The sequence below is a fragment of the Micromys minutus genome, assembly GCF_963924665.1.
Source record: "Micromys minutus genome assembly, chromosome: 14".
In the NCBI taxonomy this organism is placed as follows: domain Eukaryota; kingdom Metazoa; phylum Chordata; class Mammalia; order Rodentia; family Muridae; genus Micromys; species Micromys minutus.
Window position 1 is genome coordinate 4974763 of NC_137983.1, and position 24770 is coordinate 4999532.

Here is a 24770-nt window from a genome sequence, read left to right on the forward strand (position 1 = left end):
AGGGAGGTCAAACAACAGAAAACAAAAGGCAAGGCTCATGGGTTCAGTTTTGAACTCTCCAATTTGAGTTCTTTTGTAAGCTCAAGCTTAAAAAATAGTTGTATTGGCTAGAGCCATCCAACTGCCATGAGAGTCCACCTCATACCAGTCAGAATGACTGAGATAAAAAACTCAGGTGACAGCAGATGCTGGCAAGGATGTGGAGAAAGAGGGATATTCCTCCATTGTTGCAAGCTGGTACAACCACTCTGAAAATCAGTCCGATGGTTCCTCAGAAAACTGGACACAGTACTACCTGAGGACTCAGCTATACCACTCCTGGGCATACATCCAAAATATGCTCAAAAACATAACAAGGACACAAGCTCCACTATGTTCATAGCAGCCTTATTTATAATAGCCTGAAGCTGGAAATAACTCAGATGTTTTTCAGTAGAAGAATGGATACAGAAATTGTGCTGCATATACACAGTGGTGTACTACTCAGCTATTAAAAACAATGACTTCATGAAATTTTTAGGCAAATGGATAGAACTAAGAGCAATCATCCTGAGTGAGGGAACCCAATCATAAAAAACAAAAACAAACAAACAACAACAACAAAACATGGGATGCACTCACTGATAAGCAGATACTAGCACAAAATGCTCAGAATACCCAAGAAACAATTCACAGACCTTAGGTAGCTCAAAATGTAAGAAGACCAGAATGTGGATACCTCAGTTCTTCTTAGAAGAGAAACAAAATACTGGAGGAAATACAGGGACAAATAGAGAAGCAGAGACTGAAGAAAAGATCATCCAGAGACTGCCTCACCTGGGGATCCATCCCATATGCAGCCACCAAACCCAGTGACTATTGCTGATGCCAAGTAGTGCTTACTGGCAGAAGCCTGATATGGTTGCCTCCTCAGAGGCTCTGCCAGAGCCATACTGAAACAGATGAGGATGGTTGCAGTTAACCAACGAACTGAGCACCAGAACCCCAATGGGGGAGCTAGAGAAAGGACTGAAGGAGCTGAAAGGGAAGAACAACAATATTAACTAACCAAACCCACCACAGCTCCCAGGGACTAAAACATCAACCAGTAAGTACACATGGAGAGACCCATGGATACACTTGCATATGTAGTAAAAGATGGCATAGTCTGACATTAATGGGAGGAGAGGCGTTTGGTCCAGCAAAGGCTCATTTTCCCCATGTAGGGGAATGCCAAGGTGCTGAGGCAGAAATAGATGTTTGGTAGTGGGAGCATCTTCATGGAAGCAAATCGAGGGGGAGAGGGTAAGAGAGGAGGTAATGAGAATAGCATTTGAAATGTCAATACAAAGAATAGCCAATAAAAATATTTTGCCAAAAATTTATTATATTATATATAGATCTGAAACATAAAGGGAAGGTCAAGAATAAAATATACAAATTCTTACCATATAGTTGCTAATTGAAGCCAAGTAGATATAAGGAGAGGCAATTTTCTGAAACTTATTTGTCTTAAAATTCCAGGTTAGTCTCAAACAAGTTAACAGAGAAATACTTGGTTGGTTCTCTTTCTTCTCTTTCAAGATAGCTGTTGGGATTTTGCAGTTATTCGTCTTTCTCCCAGCATTTTAGGGGGTGAAAGTAGCCAATAAATTTCACTATGTTGACATTTTGCCAGCGTGTCTTTTAGAGAATTAGAAGCTACCTAAACAGGACCTTTACTAATAAGTTTCCAAAACTATTTCCTTCAGACTGGAGCTATGAAGCCTTTCACCTCACTGCCCACTCCTACTCTGTAGCTCGGCTCACTTTGCATTTTATGACCAACCATTAAAATATCCCACTTCTCCACTTTTAATGTTGATATTTCTCAGGTTCCTTTTTGAAAGATACAGAAACAGCATTAGCTTAGGCATAAAAAAAAGAAACAGAAAAACTGTCAAATAGACCCAATAAGTATTTATTTGTATTAATTATATGGCACAGACACAGTAATTACTAGCTATTTAAAAGCCAGCAATAAGTCCCTGGTTCTCAAAACTTCAAACTGAAATCTACCAAGGTTTGCAGACAACTGGGTGCCTTATAAAACAAAGAGAGAAACGAATGAACTATGTGAAACAGAGAAGACACCCAGCACTAGGAACAACTAAGCCAGAAATGTCAAATCATGAGGGGAACAATAAATACCATTGTATAAGTCATTTTTATACTCATGCTTGTGTTGTTTAGTTTTATGTCAACTTGACACAGTTAGAGTAACCTGAAAAGAGGTAACCTCAATTGGGAAAATGCCTCCATAAGATCCTAATGTAAGGCCTTTTTAAAATTAGTGTTGATGAAGAAGGTACAGCCCACTGTGGGTTGTGCCATCCCTTAGGTGGTGGTTCTAGACTCTATAAGAAAGCAAGTTGAACAAGTTATGGGGAGCAAGCCAGTAAGCAGTACTCTTCTATAACCACTGCAACCACTTCTGTCTTCAAGTTCCTGACCTATTGGAGTTAGTGCCTGACTTCCTCCAATGATGGAAATGGAAACTGAAACAAACCCTTTTTTCCCTAGGTGGCTTTGGTCATGGTGTTTCTTAATAGCAATGGTAGCCCTGATTAGGACAATAATCTCATAAGTCTCACAAAAATATTTTATTTTAAATATTACTATGATAGCTGTTCTTGGTTGTCAACTTGACCACTTCTGGTGCTAAGTCAAACTTAGATGGTACACCTGTGAGGGACTTTTTCTTAATTTCAAGTTGGAAGATCCACTTTTAATCTGGGTTTTGAGTTAAAAAGACACAAGCCTCCAATTCAGATTTTTCAAACCAGAAAATCCAATTTAATCTGGTTCTTGGTGTAGGAAGACACACCTTTTAATGCTGAGTACACCTTCTACTTCAAGCCTATCTGAGAACATGAAATAAGGAAGCTTTTGCTCTTTACCTGCTTGCCCTTCCTGGCATTAGAGCCTACTTCTGGATCTGAGTGTATATTAAAGATCAGCTGATATATCTAGCCTTTTGGATTGAACAACTTCTGTATTCTTGGACTTTCTATTCACAGTCAGCCATTGTTGGATTAGCTTGGCTGAACTCTATAAGTCATTCTAATAAATACCCTTTATATATTATATAATTATATATTAGTATATAAAATAAATACCACATATATGAGCAATATAATCATATTCACATATACTTTGAAATGTCAGTATCTAAGCTCTTTTCTTCTAGCATTTCACTTACAAGTCCACATCAGGAAAATGATGAAATGGCATTAGAGAAATTCCAAGCCCATGACATCTTTCTATCCCAATGGCTATAGAACTTTAGGACATCGACTTTTCTGTCTTCAGCAATTTCTCTTCACAGCTGACTCTATGGCTTCTAATATGTTGTAGTTCATCCAATAAGAACAATGGATATTCAACCTTTTATGATTTAACATTATCTCTTCTTCAAGATATACATATATAATTATATATCTTGTTCTTTGTGGGGTTTTGTTGTTGTTGTTGCTATTGCTTTATCAGAAGGTTTCAGTGGCCTGGGACAACTATGAAAACCAAGCTGGCATTGAACAAGCAGAGATCTGACTGCCTCTGACTCCCAAATGCTGAAATTAAAACTATATAGCACCATACCTGGCTTAATCATATCCACTGCCTCTCAATACATGCTCTTCTTACCTTCAGGTCATTTTCTAACCCTTTTCTGTACCTGCTGAGTCCAGTTAGTACTATTTGCATGAACATGGGTAGCCATCCACTGGCCAGATCATGAAAAAAAAACATCAAAAAATGACTCTCCCTCCCATAGCAGCCATGAATTACTAATAGCTATCAGATAAAAAAAGGGAATCTCATGAACACCTCTCCCATTCTTGGACTGAATTATTGGCTGGTTTGATCTTTTATCTCCTCTATAGGCACAATGTCTTTGCGTACTGTGAAAAGTTTACCCTTGTATTATTCAAATGTTGATTTCTCTGCCGTCATATCTTGCTTCAATCCGGACACTATATTGTTATGCTTTTACCAAAAATCTCCTATCATGTGTTTGTGTAAACAATTCTTTTTTTATTCATTGTATCTTGCCCAGGCTAGTGATATTTATTCACAATTTTCAAGATCCATCATTCAAACAAATAGGGATAAGGAATTAAGATCCACACTGAAAATACCAAGCTAGAAACGAAAAAAAATCTGACCCCAGAAGATTTGTCCTCTAGGAAGAGGACTGTTATTGTGTAAACAGTTCTTAACATTTAGTCTCTGCCTTGTCAGTAAATGCTGATCACACATGACTGGGCAGAACAAAGAAGAGAGTGGGATGTCGGCCAGCCAGAAGTAAGAAAGTAGAGAAAGAGAGATTTGATCAGTCAGAAGGATGGAGGAATTAGAGCCATGAGTAAGGGATATGGAGAGAAATCATGGAAACACACATGGAACTCAAATGTGCATATTAATAATGATATGCAGGTATCATGAGACAGGTCTGGGAGGTAGCCAGATTAGCAGAGGAGGTAACAGTAGATCATTTAACTGCTCCGATATTGAGTTTTAAATAAATATTGGTTTCTTTTTATGGTTATAGGGAACTAGCATAAAGTAATAAAATATAGCCACCAGATTAACTCACTTCTTGCATTTATATTAAAGATAAATCTTTTACACTCCCTTTCTTCTCTTCTTCTTCCTCCCTGTCCCTCATCCTTTCTCTTTCTCTTCTTCTACTTCAGAATTAATCAATGTTGTTTCACCCAAAGAAGTATTTTAAAAAGTCCGGCTACAAATTTACATCTGAAATTAACAAGAAAAATTATTAATAGATTTTTTTTCAAATGATGAGTTAAAATTAGAGTATTCTGCTCAGTCAACACACTCTGCTCTCTCTGCAGTCTAGATTAGTGTTATCTGTGCAAGTTAAAAACTTGTGGGAATCAACTTAATCAGAAAAATACTGCTCTATTCTTATAGCACCTCTCTGATAACAAAGCTCTTTCAAGAGTTTTAGCCTGAGAAAGTGTGCACAGATATCTGTGGTGATGCTACTGTGATGTTCTTTCAGAAAGGTAATCATGTCCCCAAAGAACGTGACTTTAGAGGAATGCTCATGGTAGACCCATAACTCAGTAAAGAAATCTGGCAGAAGTTGAAAGGGGATCAACTTTATAAATACAAAAACAAAGTTATTGGTATGTTGATCTATGTCTTTCATTTTCTTTTGACAGCTATGCCAAGCACTGAAAGCCAAGAGTCCACCATGAATAATTCATAGACAACACACAGGTTTATTTGGAGATCTTAAAAAATCCTTGGCTCCAGGTTGACATTTCATCTATTACAGGGCAGAAAAGATCCTTTATTTTCTGGTGCAGTGGACTAATTTAGCCTCTCCACCAGTGAAGCACAACCCAGGCATTCTCACGGGTACACAGGCATGGACTGCCACCCACACAACACTGGAACAGCAAACATCATTCTTTCAAGCTATAAAACTCAAATTCCAATTTGTGAGCGATTAGCAATAATGTCTGATGACTCACTGGATACAAGATAAAATTTATGTAACTTCACAAAGTGAAAAATCATCCTCCAAAGTAAAGATGTCATTTGTAATGTATTGTTTTTACTTAAGCGTGTTTTCTGCCAAGGATTTGTATGGTGTTTGTTTAAGTTAAGAAATAACACATTCAAAAATGAGATTTGTGTCTGAGGTATGCTGCACGCCATAAGCTCTAGAAATAAATTGTTACTGAAATAACTCGGGCCTTTTTCATCTCCAGTTCTACTCCTTAGGGTGTAGGGCAGCTCCTATATTCATATACCCAAGTCTTCCCTTCAGGGGGAGGGGAAAAGGAGATAAGTTTTATGACCTTCAAATGATGCCCAAATAACACATTTTGGAATAGTATATCCTGGACTCCATTAACACACACACATCCAAAAATCTCTTACTTTTGTTTTAAAAACAATTAAGCAATTTTTAAAAAAAAAATTTAAATATTCCTTGTACCTTTTCTGAAAGGGTTACTAAAATGTCTTCCTAAACCAAACCCATTGTCTGTGGTCTCCAACATCAAACACAACAACACTGATAGTTTTCCTCTACTATAAAATAAAATCTATGGAGAGTCAAATTCTGTCCCACAAATAGTCTCTGAAAGATAAACGAAGCCTTGATAAATTGACTTTATATGGATCTGAAGAAGATCTGAACTAAGATCATCATTTATTTATTTAGAAAAGTTTTATACAAAATTAAACAAGGTATTCACAGCCTCTGTACCTCCACAAATGTCTTCGAGAAGTATTGGGTTTGTTTAGAGATATAATAGAGTCTGACTTTCTTGGCCACAGGCAGGTTTTCTTCTGGGACCCAGGTTCAGAGATGACATCAAAAATATCCAACCTTTTCAAGATGATTCTTTTAAGTGTAACCATTTTGATGCTTTTTTTTCACTAAAAAAGGAAGGGAAGGAGGGAGGGAGGGAGGAAGAGAAGAAAATGCAAAAAAAGAAGAAAGTAAGAAAAAAAACTGCCTAATTTTTGCTTAGATGTAGAAAACAAATACATTCTCCTGAAAACCAACTTCTTTTCTATGTCACAAAATATACAGCAGTGCTGGAAACAATAGAGCAGTTAGGAAAAATTCTTTCTGTTTTCTTGTTCAAGTGCAATGAAAGCATACCTCAGTTTGTTTTAAACAACATTTAAGTCTGGGATAGTGTGTGTGTGTGTGTGTGTGTGTGTGTGTGTGTGTGTGTGTGTGTGTGTACACTTGTTGTCTCATGAAATGTTTGTAATCCCCCAAAAAGACCACTAAGGAGCTGAATCTGATGCAATTACATTAGGGTCTCTTTATTCAAGCTCAAACCTGGACTTCCTGCCAATCCTAACACAGCAGGAAGGTAGAGCCCTGAGCCTAGTTTTAGGCAAATATCTATAGAGTCAAGAAGGCAGGGTATTTAGACTAGGACATGTCTGATTGGGGATCATTATGGCCTTTAGCATAATCGACAGGTTCTGGAAATTAAACCATGAATTTAACTTCTGGCTTTTTTTTTTCTGATTGGAGGTTGTTAGGAAGTGAAGTGGCAGGAACAGGTTTGTAACCTGGGGGTGTAGATTTGAGGAGAATAACCTGGAAACTGGTAGACACGAGTCTTGTTGAGGGATAGCCTGGAAACTGGTGCTACATACCAGCCTGTTAATAACTTGAGTTCAACTTTGGTCAGGTTCTCTAAGATGGAATCTGAACCCAAAAGATTTGGTCCCTCACATGCATGCTTCTTTGTGTAAGCACACATGGTCTTGCTAATACTGTTCTATGCAATTAACTATTCTGCTTAAACTACAGAATTATTTATCCTGCTGTGTATCTTCAATGTCTGACACCAAACAAAATGAAATACAGCACAACATAACAATGACATATCTTCATGGAGGAGAATGCTTCAGGGAGAGTGAAAGATGCCCGCAAGGAGTCTTGGAAGCAACAATGCAGCTTGGGAAAATTTAATTTTGCATAAAGGTTACCACTGAAAAGAGGCCTGGTATTACTTTAATAGACGGCCCTCCACATGGAAACACAGGATTGCCTTGCCGAGGATTTCATTTGCTTTACGTAATTTCCTTCACTATACCACTTATGAAAAAAAAAAAAAAAAAAAAAAAAAAAAAAAAAAAAACAGAAAAAGACTTGAATAACTTTCTTAGTAAATAAAGCTAATGTGTTCATTTGTTATTCCTATGGCATTTGATTTTAATGTCAGATTTGGAGCACTGAGATCTGTTATTTAGTTAAGCCCTCATTAAATGAAAACATTTGCCTTTAAAATGAATTGTTCCTGTAATCCCATAAGAAAACTGTATATATCACTTATTCATGGGCACTCTGAATGTTTTATAATATAGGTATGGATGCCCACCACTTGTGGAAGAGAAATAGAATATTAAGTCTCTTCTCTCTGTTCTTTTGAAATAAGAGAGATGACACCTGGTTCTGGTATTTCTAGCAATACTTCAGAGTGTTACTCACAACAGTGTACTGCTTCGGATCATCCAAGCTGATACTCTGGCAGTGCTGAGAACTGCAGGTCTTCACTTACAGGCCATGCAATGCTTGCTAATCATCACTGAGCAAAAGGGGATCTAAAAATAAATCTTGCTTGCAATATTGCTGAACAAATATGATGTAGCATGTCATGCTCTTCGACAACTTCTAACTCTAGTGGGTAAAACTCCACCAGTTTTAGTAATAAGTAGACATGGTTAATTAGTTATACTAGAAAATTAATTCAGAGTTATGAAGATAAGACTGGGTATTACATTTCCATAAGTGAAAAGAGAAGAACAAGACATCATGTCAGCTGAATTAGTCAAGCTAACATCATTTTTACTAGGTGCCTTCTAGGTGAGGCCTCTCCTGGCCATTCTTTCTATAGAATCAAATCCAAGCCTTGATGTCTCCTCTGTTTTCTTCCTCCTTGGTACTTGTCTTTGAATAACATGGTATACATTTTTAAGCCATTTTTAGGTCCTGTCCCACTAAATATGCAACTCCATGAAGACAAGGCTCTTCTGGTGAGTCCTGTCTCCTGCTCAGGACTTCAGTAAGCATTTGTGAGATGAATGAAGAGATCTACAAATGCCAAACTTCTAAATTCCTTTCCTTTTTCTTACTTGCAGTGAAGAAAATTGCTTTTCTCTGTCTTCTCCTTGTGTCCGAAGCATCCCTTACTCCTCTCCATCACATTTGCCTGTATCCTTGCCAATAAAAATAATCCTGGAAAGTGGCAAACATGGTGTATAAGGCCTAAGGGCAAATATATCTTCTGTTTCTGTCATTGTGGAACTGCTGTATCTGAGCCTATAGTCTCATATGTGAGGTAGAAATACAAATGCTATTCAAAACTATGTAGAAAGGTGGTTTATAAACTCCCAAGCTCTATAAAAATAAAATTCAGGACAGTGTCTATAAAAATAAACCACAACAATTTTCTTTTTTTCTGCAAAGTAATATTTATCCCCTAGTTTCCCTCTCTCTTTCCATGAAGCCTTTTTTCCTGAATGAATAAATGAATGAGTGAATGAATGAGCTGTCAGTCCCATGTCTCTATGCCATAATACCACATCTGTTTTCCACATTTTGTGCTGTCGCTGATTACAAACATCTGATAACCAGAGTAGATCCAATGAACAAATAGAACATGTAATAATATATTTAAGTGTCCAGCTGCCAGAGGAATACCAGACACAGCAAACCAACTGCATGCTTGGTTAAATAGGGTCAGAAGTTTAGTGGAAAACAACATTGGAAAGGCTCTAAAAAGATTTTTTTTTTTAATTTGCTGTGGACTCTGAAATTACAAAATGGGGTATTGATTTTTCTCCACATCATTTCTCTTCAGAAGTATTATTAATGAGCTCCACCTTAAAATAAAACATGTCAGAACAGTATTCATCTTCGATGCTTTCATAAAATTATATTTTAGAGTACTTGCTTTCTGATTGGTGGGTAGAGAACAAAGGTGGTCCTCTCACTATCCAGGGAGAGGCCACCTGGAACTCTCAGGGTGGAGGGAGCAGCGCTGCCTAGGAATAGGCACTTCCGGCCCAAGGCCAGAGCCAGCCACTTTCATCAAGACAGGCACCCTGCCAGCAGGTTACTGGATGCCTGAGGAGCCCCATGGAGGCTCTCACTCCTGAGCCCTAGGGTGAGTCCACACTTCCTCTCCACTGTCTATCCCGGGAGAGGCCACCCAGAACTCTCGGGGTGCAGATAGTAGTGCTGCTTGGGAACAGACACTTCTGGCCCAAGGATAGAGACGGACCAGTTGCATCAGGACTAGGCACTACCATCAAACTCACAGCCTACCCAGAGAGCCGAACACCCAGGAGCAATCTCCCTCTGGAGACCACGGGATCTCAGAGCCACAGGAGAGACAAGTACCAGTCATGGACAACAGTATCACCTAGCATCACTGATAACAAGATGGCAAGAGGCAAGCACAAGAACCAAGCACGAAAACAAGGACCAACTGGCAATATCAGAACCCAGTTCTCCCACGACAGCAAATAGTGGCCATCCTACCTCACCGGAAAAACATGATCTAGACTTAAAATCATACCTCATGATAATGATGGAGATCCTCAAGAAACACATAAATAGCACACTTAAACAAGTACAGGAAGCCTCTCTCTCTCTCTCTCTCTCTTGCTCTCTCATGCCCTCTTGTGCTCTTGCTCTTCCTCCCCTTTCCCTTCCTCCTCCTCTCTATGTGCTCATGGCTGGCCTCTACTCCTCTACTCTCCTCTCTCTCTTTGCCCCTACTACCCTCTTAACTTTTCTAATGCCCTGAACAAATTCTATTCTGTATTATAGAAGAAGAAGAAGAAGAAGAAGAAGAAGAAGAAGAAGAAGAAGAAGAAGAAGAAGAAGAAGAAGAAGAAGAAGAAGAAGAAGAAGAAGAAGAAGAAGAAGAAGAAGAAGAAGAAGAAGAAGAAGAAGAAGAAGAAGAAGAAGAAGAAGAAGAAGAAGAAGAAGAAGAAGAAGAAGAAGAAGAAGAAGAAGAAGAAGAAGAAGTACAGGAAAGCCAGGAGAACACATGCACAAACATGCTGAAGCTTTTTAAGAAAAAAACACCAAAAACACAAAAATCACTTAAATTGCTACAGAAAAGCAAAAAAACAAACAGGTGAAGGAATTGAATACAGAACAGAAACAATGAAGAAATCACAAAAGGAGAGAACCCTAAAATTGGAAATTCTAGGAAGTATATAGAGAGTCATAGACACAAGCATCAACAACTGAATAAAAGAGATAAAAAACAGAATATCAGGGGAAGAATATACCACCGAAAACATTGACACAGCAGTCAGAGAAAATCTAAAAACAAAAAGCTTCTAACCCAAACATCCTGGAAACCTAGGACACAATGAGAAGCCCAAACTTAAGATAATAGGTATAGAAGACAGTGAAGACTCCTAACAAAAAGGCCCAGCACATAATAGATAAAACAAAAAAATCTTCAAACCAAAGAAATAATACTAAAAGCAGTAAGAAAAAATGGACAGGTAACATATGAAGGCAGATGAATCATAATTACACCAGACATTTTAACAGGGACTATGAAAGCTAGAAGATCCTAGAATGACATCATACAGACCCTAAGAAAACACAAATTCCAGCACAGGTTACTATATCCAGCAAAACTCTCAATTACCATAGATAAAGAAACCAAAATAACCCATGACAAAAGCAAATTTGTACAATATCTGCCACAAATCCAGCCCTACAAAGGATAATAGATGAAAAACTCCATGACAAAGAGAGAAACTTCACCCTAGGAAAAGCCAGAAAGTAATCTTGCAGCAAACCCAAAAGAGAAAAAATACACAAACATAAGTATGCTTCTAACAACAAACATAGCAGAAAACAACAAACACTATTCTTTAATATCTCTTAATATCAATGAACTCAATTCCCCAACAAAAAGACAAAGACTATCAGACTGAATATGTAAAGAGGATCCAGATTTTTTTACTGTATACATAAAACTCATATCAGCAACAAAGACAAGCAATACCTCAGACTAAATGGCTGGGAAAAACCTTTCCAAGCAAATGGTCCCAAGAAACAAGCTGGAATAGCCATCCTAATATCGAATACTATAGATTTTCCAACCAAAAGTCATCAAAAAATATAAGGAAGGATGATTATTACTCATCAAAGGAACGCTCTTTCAAGATGAACTCTCAATCCTGAACATCTATGTTCCAAATACAAGAATACCCACATTCATAAAAGAAACTCTATTAAAGCTCAAAGCATATATTGCACCACACACAATAATAGTGAGAAACATCGACACCCCACTATCATCAACAGACAGATCATGGAAGCAGAAGTTATGAACCAAATGGATTTAACAGACATCTATAGAGTATTTCATCTTAAAACAAAAGAATATATCTTTTTCTCAGCAACTCACTCCACCTTCTCCAAAATTAGCCATATGCTTGCTATCAAAAAAGGCCTTAACAAATAAAAGAACATCAAAAAAATCCCATGAATCCTGTTATATCACCATGTACTAAGGCTGATCTTCAATAACAACAAAAACAACAAAAAGCCTGCATACACATGGAAGGTAAACAATGCTCTGCTCAGTGATAGCTTGGTCAAGGAAGAAATAAAGAAAGAAATCAATGACTTTGTAGAAATTAACAAATATGAAGGCACAACATACACAAACGTATGGGATGCAATGAAGGCAGTGCTAAGAGGAAAACTCATAGCTCTGAGCACCTCCAAAAAGAAACTGGACAGAGCATATGCCAACAGCTTGACACTACATCTGAAAACTCTAGAACAAAAAGAAGCAGATACACCCCAGAGGAATAGAAGGCAAGCAATAATCCAACTAAGAGCTGAAATCAACCAAATAGAAACAAAAGAAATATACAAAGAATAAACAAAACCAGGAACTGGTTCTTGGAGAAAATCAACAAGATTGATAAGCCCTTAGCCAGACTAACCCACAGAGAGTATACAAATTGATAAAATCAGAAATGAAAGGGGAGACATAACAACAGAAACTGAAGAAATTCAGGAAATCATCAGATCCAACTACAAAAGCCTATACTCTACAAAACTGGAAAATCTCAAGGAAATAGACAGTTTTCTAGACAGATACCAGGTATCAAAGTTAAATCAGGGTCAAATAAGCCATCTAAAGAGTCCCATAACACCTAAAGAAATAGAAGCAGTCATTAATAGACTTTTAGCCACAAAAACCCTAGGACTAGATGGGTTTACTGTAGAATTTTATCAGACCTTCATAGAAGACCTAAGACTAATGCTCTCCAAACTCTCTCACAAAACAGAAAATGAGAGTCTACTACCCTACTCATTCTTTGAAGACACCATTATGCTCATCCCTAAACCACATAAAGACCCTACAAAGAAAGAGAACTTTAGACCAGTTTCCCTAATGAACACTGATGCAAAAATACTCAACAAAATTCTTGCAAACCGAGTACAAAAACACATCAAAATGATCATTCACCATTGATCAAATAGGATTCATCTCAGATATGCAAAGATGGTTCAGTATACAAAAGAATCTATCAACATAATGCATTATACACACAAATTTTTAAAAAAACACATGATCATCTCTTTAGATACTGAGAAAGCATTTGACAAAATTCAACACCTCTTCATGTTAAAAGTCTTGAAAAGATCAGGAATTCTAGGCTCATACTTAAACATAGTGAAATCAATATATAGCAAACAAGTAGCCATTGTCATCTAAATGTTGAGAAACATGGAAGCAGTCCCACTAAAATTAGGAACGAGACAAGGATATCTAATATCTACTTACCTATTCAATGTAGTACTGGAAGTGCTAGCCAGAGCCATCAGACAGCAAAAAAAAGAGGTCGAAGGAATAAAAATTAGAAAGGAAGAAGTCAAAATATCAGTATTTGCAGATATGATAGTACACTTAAATGACCCCAAAAATTCTACCAGAAAACTATTACAGCTGATAAACAACTTTAACAAAATGGCTGGAAATAAAATTAACTCGGACAAATCAGTAGCCTTCCTCTACAAAGAATAAACAGACTGAGAAAGAAATTAGAGAATAGACACCCTTCACAATAGTCACAAAGGATATAAAATACTTTGGTGTGACCCTAACCAAGCCAGTTAAGAATCTGTATGAAAAGAACTTCAAGTCTATGAAGAAGGAAGCTGAAGAAGACCTTGGAAGGTAGAAGGACCTCCCATGCTCATGGATTGGAAGGATCAACATAGTAAAAATGGCCATCTTGCCAAAAGCAATTTACAGATTCAAAGAAATCCCCATGAAAATTACAACTCACTTTTTCATAGAGTTAGAAAAAGCAATCTGAAAATTCATTTGAAGTAATAAAAAACCCAAGATAGCAAAAACTATTCTCAACAATAAAAAAACCTCTAGGAAAACAATCATCCTTGACCTCAAGCTGAATTACAGATTAATTATGATTACACCTGCATAGTATTGGTACAGAGACAAGCAAGTAGATCAATGGAATCGAATCAAAGACCCAGAAATGAATGCACTTACCTATGCTCACTTGATTTTTGACAAAAAAGTTAAAAATATTCAATAGATAAAGAAAAACCTATTCAACAAATGGAGCTGGTTAAACTGTCAGTCAGCATGTAGAAAAATGCAAATTGACCCTTTCTTATCTCCTTGTACAAGTAGAGTCCAAGTGGATCAAAAACTTCTACATAAAACCAGGTATACTGCAACTAATAAAACAGAAAGTGGAGAAGAGCTTAGAACACATAGGCACAAGGAAAATTTTTCTTAACATTACACCAAGGGCCTATGCTATAAGAGCAAGAATCAACAAATGGGACTGCATGACATTGCAATGCTTCTGTAAGGCAGAGGACACCACCAATAGCACAAAACAGCAACCAATAGATTGGAAAAATATCTTTACCAATCCTACATCTGATAGAGGGCTAGTTTCCAGTGTATACAAGGAACTCAAGAAGTTAGACTAGATAATTGTATAATTCTATTTTAAAAAATGAAATACAGAGCTAATCAAAGAATTCTCAAATGAGAATTATTGAATGGCTATGAAGCACCTAAATAAATGCTCAGCATCCCTAGTCATCAGGAAAATTCAAATCAAGGCAACCCTGAGATTCCACCTCACACCAGTCAGAATGGTTAGAATCAAAAACTCAGGTGACTGCAGATGCTGGTGAAAATGTGGAGAAAGAGAAACACTCCTCCATTATTGGTGGGATTGCAGGGTGGTACCACCACTCTGGAAATAATTCTGGCAGTTCCTCAGAAAATTGGACATAGTACCATCTGAGGATCCAGCTATACCTCTGCTTGGTATATACCAAAAGAAGCTCCAACATCTAACAAGGACATATGTTCTACCATATTCATAACAGCCTTATTTATAATAGCCAGAAGCTGGAAAGAACCACATGTCCTTCAGGAGAGGAAAGGATAGTGAAATTTTTGTACATTTACAAAAGGGAGTACTACTCAGCTATTAATAACAATGACTTTTTGAAATTCCTAGTCAAATGGATGGAACTTGAAGCTATCATCCTGATTGAGGTAACCCAGTCACAAAACAAAACAAAACAAAACAGAAAAACAAAATAAAAACACTCATGGTATGTACTCACTTATAAGCAGATACTAGCCCAAAAGGCTCCAAATGCCCAAGAAACAATTCACAGAACTTATGAAGCTCAAACAGAAAGAAGGCCATAAAGTGGATGCCTCAGTCTTTCTTAGAAGGGAGAACAAAATATTCATGGGAGAAAATAAAGGCACAAATAGAGAAGCAGGGATTGGAGAAAAGATCATCCAGGGACTGTTTCAGCTGGGGATCTACTCCATATGCAGCCACTAAACCCAAGCACTATTGCTGATGCCAAGTAGTGCTTACTGACAGAAACCTGAAATGGATGCCTCATCAGAGGCTTTGCCAGAGCCATACTGATAGAGAGGAGGATGCTTTCAGCTAGCCATCAGCCTGAACAAGAGGATCCCAATGAAGGAGCTAGAGAAAGGACTGAAGGAGCTGAAAGTGTCTGTAACCCCATGGGAAGAACAAAATTATTAACTAAACAGATTTACCACAGCTCCCAGGGACTAACCAATTGGACCAACCAATGAGTTTGCATGGAGACCTATGGCCCCAGGTGCAACAGAGGATGGCATTTTCTGGCATCAATAGGAGGAGAGGCCGTTGGTCCAGGGAAGGTTTGTTTACCGAGTGTAGGGGATTGCCAAGGTGCTGAAGGTGCTGACAGGGGAGAGGGGGGTTGGAAGAGGGAGCACCTTTATGGAAGCAATGGTAGAGGGAGGCGAAATGATATTGGGGAAGGGGATAACATCTGAAATGTAAATGCAGAGAATATCCAATTAAAAAAAAAAAGAAAGAAAACACATGAACCACTACCACAGCTGTTCTAACACAATTTTATTTATAAAACAGGCAGTAGGTTGTCCACAATTATCAGCTTTTTCCCTAGCAATCCCAGGCTGGTTAATTTCAGTTATCTATGTGCCAAAATAATGAAAGGAACAGATCCCAGAAAAATAAACCAACACACAGTACAAACTCACCCTAAGCCTTCTTAATGCTAAGGACTTGTTCTGCTATTAAAATCAACATATAATAACAAAGATTATCCATTCTCACTCTTTAATATGAATTTTATTCATTTAGCAAGTGAGAAAGAAGGATTATGACCAGTTATCATTGATTTGTGCATATCCAGAACAGTCTGCATGTGGACAGGTATGGATTTTGAAGCCATATTTCGAGCCTTTGAATTATGTTCTGTCATTTACTACATCTATGCCCTTGAGGTAATGGCTCAATATTTTTGTCTACATTTGTTGTATGTCACATGGGGACTGGGCCAACTCATTATGGAGATCAGATCAAGTCTTTATGGAGATCAGATCAGACACATGTGAAAACATATGTCCAAAACCTGTTAGTCAGGGAGCCTTTGTTACTCTTATTTCTTCTAGATCAAGGAACAGCAATGCTTTTCCCTCCAGTTATTCTAAGGGTCCCAGTGTAAATCAATGCCACCTCAGCTGATGACAGCGAGTCATTGTACTGCTCAGTCAATGTGGACTGTGCAGAAGACAAAGCTGAGGCCATAATCACACAAATAGATCTCCTTGCTTTGGTCAATTCCAACTCAGAAATTTTCTCAACTAATTTCTGAAAACAACAAGTAATTGGGTGTGGATCTTTTTAAGACTTTTTATATAGTTACTTTTAATATTCCCAGAATATTATTTTTGACTGATACTCATTTGAAATATTGTAAGTCCTCAAATATATTCTCTGGGCCCTAAGAAAGAGATGAGTTTTATGTCTATTTTTTCCTGTTGATTTTCTTCTCTCAGATGCTGGGAGATGCTATTTTATCTTCTAATAACTGGGCCTGAAGTATGGGTATTCACATTTTTGTCCATTGGAGCAAATATCTCCACTCAGTTTGGATCTTTACAATTCTTTATCAGAGTTCTCAATTGTTTTAGTCATTTCAAAATGTTCAGCTTTCCTACAAGTCCAGATTATAGTTTGGTAAAACCTTTTGATCTTTTTTATTTCACTTTCAAACATTTGGTAGAATTCAGTGGTTACTTCTTTTCTGTTGCTATGCTAAAATACCATGACAAAAGGGAAATGAGAGCAAACAAAACAAAACAAACCCTTGGGGGAGAAAGAATATATTTTGGTTTATGACTGTTTATGGCTCTTGGGAGAGTTAGTCCATTGGGACTAGGAGGTAGAGAAAAGGCACATGGTAGTTGAAGTAGAAAGGTTTTCTACCCCTTATAGGAAGAAGAGAGAGAGAGATAAAGGGAGAGACAGACACACACACACACACACACACAGAGAGAGAAAGAGAGAGAGAGAGAGAGAGAGAGAGAGAGAGAAAGAGAGAGAGAGAGAGAGTACAAGAAGTAGAGAGAGGCTATGAACCCTCTAGCTCATGCCAAGTGACTGGCTTCCTCCATCAAGGATTCTCTGGAGACATTTCTTTGAGATACACTCAACAAACTACTCCATATAAAACACTAAAATGAATATTTTGTTCCTCCCTTCTAAAAATGATTGAAGCATCCACACTCTGGACTTTTTTTCTATTTTAGCTTCATAAGGTCTGTGAATTATATCATGGGTAATCCGAGCTCTGCAGTAATATTCACATATCAGTGAGTGTAACCGTGTGTGTTCTTTTGTGATTGGGTTACCTCACTCAGGATATTTTCTACTTCTATCCACTTACCTAAGAATTTCAAGTACTCATTGTTTTTAATAGCTGAGTAGTACTCCATTGTGTAAATGTACCACATTTTCTGTATCTATTCCTCTGTTGAAGGACATCTGGGTTCTTCCAAGCTTATGGATATTATAAAAAGGCTTCTATGAAGAAAGTGGAACATGTGCCCTTGTTATATGTTGGAGCATCTTTTGGCTATATGCCCAGGAGTGGTATAGCTGAGTCCTCAGGTAGCATTATGTCCAATTTCTGAGGAACCTCTAGACTGATTTCCAGAGTGGTTGTAACAGCTTGCAATCCCATCAACGATGGAGGAGTGTTCCTCTTTCTTCAGATCCTCGCCAGCATCTGCTGTCACCTGAGTTTTTTATCTTAGCCATTCTGTGAGGTAGAATCTCAGGGCTGTTTTGATTTGCATTTCCCTGATAACTAAGAATGTTGAACATTCCTTGAGGTGCTTCTCAGACAATTGATATACCTAAGTAGAGAACTCTTTAAGAGAGGAGGTGGAGGGGAAAATGGAGGACAAGATCAGGTATGGGAGAAGGGGATGATATAGAGAGGGTCAGGAATTTGAACAGAGGTGTGGGGGGGGGGGGACCAAGTCCCGGATTCCAGAAAAGCAAGAGGCTTCCTGGACCCAACAGGGATGAGATTACCTGAAATGCCCAACAAACATTTAGGAGAAACTGTAGAGACCATATCCAGAGGTTAGACCATATCCAGAGGCCAGCCACTCATCTCCAAACTCAGAATGGGTTCTGTCTAAAGAAAATACAGGGACAAAGTGTGAAGTAAAGACTGTAGGAAAGGCCATCCAGAGACAGTTCCACCTGGGAATTCACACGTTATACAGACACCAAATCCAGACAGTATTGCAATTACCAAGACATGCTTGCTGACAAGAGGCAGATATAGCTGTCTCCTGAGAGGCTCTGTGAGAATATGACAAATACAGAGGAGGATGCTTACAGCCAACCCTTGGGCTGAGCACAGGGACACCAATGGAGGAGTTAGAGAAAGGAATGAAGGAGCTGAAGGTGTTTGCAACCCTATGGGAAGAACAATATTGATCAATCAGACCCTTAGAGCTCCCAGGGACTAAACCACCAACCAAAGGGTACACATGGAGGGACCCAAGGCTCCAGCAGCATATGTAGCAGATGATGGCATCCTCTGGCATCAACAGGATGAGAGGCCCTTGGTCCTGTGTATGGGAGTGCCAGGGTGATAAGGTGGGAGTGGGTGGGTATTCGGGGAAGCACCCTCATAGAAGCAGGGGGAGGAAATAGGGATTTCTGGAGGGGAAACTGGGAAAGGGGATAACATTTAAAGTGTAAATACATAAAATATCTAATTTTAAAAAACTCTCTAAAATGGAAAGAAAAGAGCATAGTGTAAATATGATTTTAAAATAGATCATATAATACAAATTTTACTAACCTGAATGTTAAAATAGACATACCATCATTATTTTTTAAGGAAATGATGAGTTCACTAAAGTACTAGTTTAATTGCTGATTAGAATATTTAACCTCATCTTGGAATTTAAAGTAATAGATGATTGAAGAAAACCAATTTTCAACAAAAATAACCTATTCTCACTATTGATTGTAAAACTATGTACTTTTAATTTAATTATACTTTTAAAGGCCACTGTTGTTACTTTGCAACATAAGAAACCAACCTCCAGGCCTCAGACAGGCTGATCAGTAAGCCCACCCCAGCTCTTTCATTAAGACATTGATTTGCTAAAGACTGAGTGGAAGAGGATTTACAAAACAAATAGCTGTCTTCTTGCCTAATAATGATCACCTGCAAAGTCAGGAAATATGGTATATTTAGAGTAGTGACTATGCATAAAATATACTTTAGGATAAATCTAAGGAACAACTTTAGAAAATTATAGCAATTTATCAAAGGTACAAGAGTTGTATTGCTGTCTTTAGATGTTCTATATCAGACAAATAGGCACAAAGAAAAGAACAGAATGGAAGAAGAAAATTGTGAGCACATAAGAACTCAATGCTTTATAAAGTTAGCAAAACATATCAGAAGGCTAAGATATATATATATATTGAAATGGGAAGTCACAGGGCACCAATGTTGTGAAAGGATAACGATCCGAGTCACGGCACCAATGTTAGGGGAAGGATGAAGAGAGTGGGGGGCATATGGCCTATGGAGGTGCAGCAAGGCCTGAGGGCAAGGGAGATGCCTCTGGGGGGGTCCATGTTGGGAATCCCTTCCCTGAGGGACCAGCCACACAACGGTATAGTACGAAATAGAGTTTATTCAGGTCATGGGAGAGTTAAGAGGGTGGTAGAGACAGAGAGAGAGAGAGAAGTAGAGGAGTAGAGGCCGGCCATGAGCACGTGGGACAGAGGGGGAAGGGAAAGGGGAGAGCAAGGCTCCAAGAGCACAAGGGCAGGAGAGGCCAAAAAAGAGAGGAGGGGTCAAGCAGCTCCTTCTATAGGGTCAGGTCACTGGGGCAGAGCATACCTGGCCACTGCTGGGTAATTGAGGGGTGGGGTATACCTGGCTGTTGCTAGGTTACTGAGGGTGGGGTTTACAGAATCCCAACACATATAATTTCAAATACAGTAACTGAATAGCTGCCCAGTAAAAATAAAATCAATCATTTACATTATTTATAAAGAAATTAAAATATTTAACATATTGAACAAAAATATAAAAAGCAAATAAGTATTCCAGAAAATTTTAAAGGGTCCTGGTACAATCCAGGAGTGAAGAGTTCTCATTCTGAGTTGAAGCACAGCTTTTGAAAAACCAATCCAATATAAAATTTAAAACATTGAGTGTTCATGTTAAGATAAACATAAAAGAAATTCAAATGACTAAAGATATAGAAAAAACAAACAAACAAAACTTCCATGAAGACATGGGCTGTCCGTTTATAGCAATGACTAAGAAGTTAAGAGCTATGGCAGCTGTTCTCCAAGAAAACGTGATTTCAACTCCTGACATCCAAATATGGTAGTGCAATCGTAACCATACTCCCAGGGGATCTGATGCCTCTTGGGTTCTCCTTGAACGCCAAGCACACATGGAGTGCACATAACTACAGACATAACTACAGACAAAGCCCCAGGCACATAACTATACATAAATAATTTTAGGTGGTCTATGAAACTTAACACTTCTCCAAAGAAATATAAATGGCTAAGAAATATTTTAAATTAGTTCATTATTTGTAGCCATCAGAGAAATCAAACTAGTTCAAGATTTCATCTTACCCCAGTCAGAATGGCTAGCATTATGCAGAAATGCTGGTGAGGATGTGAGAAATGGAGAACATTCATACACTGTTGGTGGGGTTCAGAGTGTTACAGCCATTTCAGACATCGGACTAGAAATAAAGCTGCCTGGAGGCTGAGCTCTAGGTCTCCTGGGCATTTTCCCAAAAGACTCTTTCCAGCTTCAGAGACACTCACTCACTGATGTTCACAGCTGCTATATTTATAGTAACACGGTAATAGCCTATGTGTCTATCCACTGACAGATGTACACGTGAAGGTATGGTTCCTCTATGCAGGGTCAACTACAAATGAAGATGAAATGAGGACATTCCAGGTAAATAGATGATCCTGGAAAACTTTAGGCTAATTGATACTGGATCTTAGAACTGGGTGTGGAATATACATTTGTGTGTAAAATATATATTTATATTTATATTCATATGAAGGAGTTTAATTGGAGTTATCATGCAGAAGGGATTACGCTCATCCCAGAAGCCATAGATTGAGAAATAAAAAACCCAGAACCAGGAGTAGAACACCTTTCCTCAAGTTGTTGGTGTCAGGTGATCTATAGACACCAGCACCCTTAACACACACACACACACACACACACACACACACACACACACAAAATACAGGCTCCTGCCATTGCTCTTGGTGCTCAACAGACCTGATGTTAAAACCCAGTGATGGCTACTCTTGATCTTAATTGTCAACTTTATTACCTTTGTAATCAACTAAAACTCAACTTGCTGGGCACTCCTGTGAGAAATTGCCTTGATAAGATTGTCTGAAGCAGGAAAACTCACCCTAAATCTTGGCAGCCTATTCTGGTGATAGTCCCAAGAGCACGAAGGAAGGGGATTTAGTCGTTTACCTAGTTGCCCTTGTTGTTTTTGGCAAGTTCATCTTTCCAGATGTGGCACTGCTTCACTGGTACTAACCCACTGCTCCAGGGTACCGATATAGACTAAAGATCAGCAGCCCTCAGGAAATCCTCCAGGACTCAAGCACCAGAGCGGAACTGCAGAGAAATACAGCTTCATGGGCTGAACATCTGCTGGATTTGGGAAGCAATAAACTAGTGCAAGGTTGGCTAGTGTGTGCACTGAGGGTTCTTGGGTATTTTTTTTTTTTTGCATGTGTATGTGTATATGGTGTGGTGTGTATTCATGTATGTTCATTTATGGTGCAGGTGCATGGCATGAGTGTGTTCATGGAGGCTCAGTTTTGGTGCCAATGTCCGGCTCTCCAGCTTCCTGACTGAGAGTCTACCAGATGAACATAAAGCTTGCTGATTAGCAAGTGTCTATCCCTTATTCCCCACCACACATACTATATATTATACTTTATAGCACACTTTGATCCTAGTGTGCCCGAATTATGGGCACATTAGTATGTCCACCCAGCTTTTACATAGCTTCTAGGGATCCAAACTCTGGTTCTCAGTCTCAAATGAGAGGGAAATGTTTGATGCACTGGACCGTCTTCCCAGACCTCTGCCTGGGGTTTTGAAGGCACCAGTCAACAGTTCCTTCTCCTAGGCAACAGAGTGCAACTTTGCTGCTTATGAGAATCACCTAGGGGCCTTTAAACATTCTAATTCACAGTCATAAAGCACAGAACAATTAAGACAGCCTCTCTGGAGGTAGAACTTGCACATCAGAATATCTGAAAACTCTTGGGTATTTCCAATGGGCATCTCGGCTCTTTCTCCTGTGTGTAATAGATGCAAGAGAAAATTAAAATATAGAAACAACCTGCTTTATTATTGAACAGAGTTTCATCTCTGAGGTCTAAACCACTTTCTGCTTCTTTGAGCATAAATTGAACTGCCAGCCATAGAGAGATCTGCTAGACAATTACAGGGCTGTGCAGGGGCAGAGCTGGTCCAGTTGACTTCTGACCTTTGACCAGCCTGCTCTCAGGTCCCGTGAGGAAGAGAAGGGCTGTGCCAGCACACACAAATCCACCATCTCACCCATCAGCTCTATATTTTGTAGAAGGTGGAGAGCGATGGAAAAAAAAAGAGAACTCACCAATAATCAGAAATCTATGTTTTTGTCTTCCTTGAGATATGTAGCGTGAAATATTAGAAAAGCTTCCCACACTGTCGCCGGTTAGGCACTGGCAGACAGGCCGACCTGTTCTCAGCCCGGCCGACTCAGACTCCATGACTCGGAGCTCTGCAATCGCCCTTTCCTCCCAGCTCACTAAGTCCCCATGTCTAGCTGTTGCCTCACATGCCCCAGGTTCCAAATTCCTGTGGCTGGTTGGGGTGCACTCTCGCACACCACAATCTGCTGCCGTACCTTTCTCTGGAACCCGGTTGAGTTGCCTCGTGGAGGAAAACACAACACAGTCTTAGATTAGAATCAACAGGTAACGCTATCTCTGGGCGCCAAACTTAGCATCCTAATTTTGTAAACTAATCTCTGTTATACATCCGCAAGTGGAGGATCCTGGTGGATCTGTCACTCAGATTGACAGCCTCTGGCTTCCACATTCTGTCTGCCTCCCTAGCTCCCTACATCCTAAAGACCCGTTCCTTTCTCCTGCCTTCTGTCTTCCCTATCCCGACCTGGAAGTCCTGTGTCCTCCCTGAGCGATTGGTTTCCTGTAATGTTTATTAGGGGAAATCCTGCCACAGGGATAAGTGACTATTACTTCCGATTCTAATTGAATTAGAATTAAGTGATTATTCTCCCATATAAACCCGCTGACCTAAAATTGAGTTTCCTGAAATGTATCATTTTAATGCCTACTGGCTTCCCTTTTCCTGTCCACTTGAAAAAATTCTCTGATAATAACTTCCTACAGAACATGGAATAAATATAGCTATATGCATTTTTTAGCTCCTCTGTTAAACTTCAAAGCCTATTAGATGAGTCAGTTCTAACAAGAAAATGAAGAAGTGTCTTGTGTGGTAGTGAGTGCTGTTGAGCAAAGTTAAGCAGTGGAAAGATAAGAGTGTTAGAGAGCCCAGGGCTCCTGTTTCACCTAATAGCACTCTACTCAGTCTGGGCTCTAGTTGCACAAGAATTGAAAGAGTATATGTTAGCATTCCTATTGATGTGGAGTATATATTGAAAGAGTATATGTTAGCATTCCTATTGATGTGGAGAGATCCCTAGCAGAATGTCAAAATGGAAGACATTTTTACTTTAGCTCATGAAGATTCAGAAGGCACAGTTCATTATTGTGGGTCCTGTTGATGCTGAGCCTGTGCTTTGGAACATGTTGGTGGGAATGATTGGAGAGTTGCAAATTTAGTCATCTGACCACAGCCAAAAAAGTGAAAGCGGGGAGGGTAGAGAAAGAGGGGAGGGGAGGAGGAGGGAAGAGGGAGAGTGAGACTTTCTCTTTGAGGTCTCCAAACTAGGGGTAGGGCTAAGCACAATTAATCTTCACAGAGAGTAAAGAACGTATTTCCCAGATTCCCTTTTCACTGAGAATTGCTGACATTCTCCAAGTGAGATGCATAAAATGTGGGAAACTCAGAGAGCTCAAAACCATATTCTTGTATGTGCCAAGAAGATACAAACATATAGCAGTACCTGTAGGCCAATCTTGGAGTTATCTTCTGGTTTTCTTCCTTTCTTCTTTCCTTCCTTCCTTCCTTCATTTCTTCACTCCTTCTTTCTTTTCTTCCTTCCTTCCTTCCTTCCTTCCTT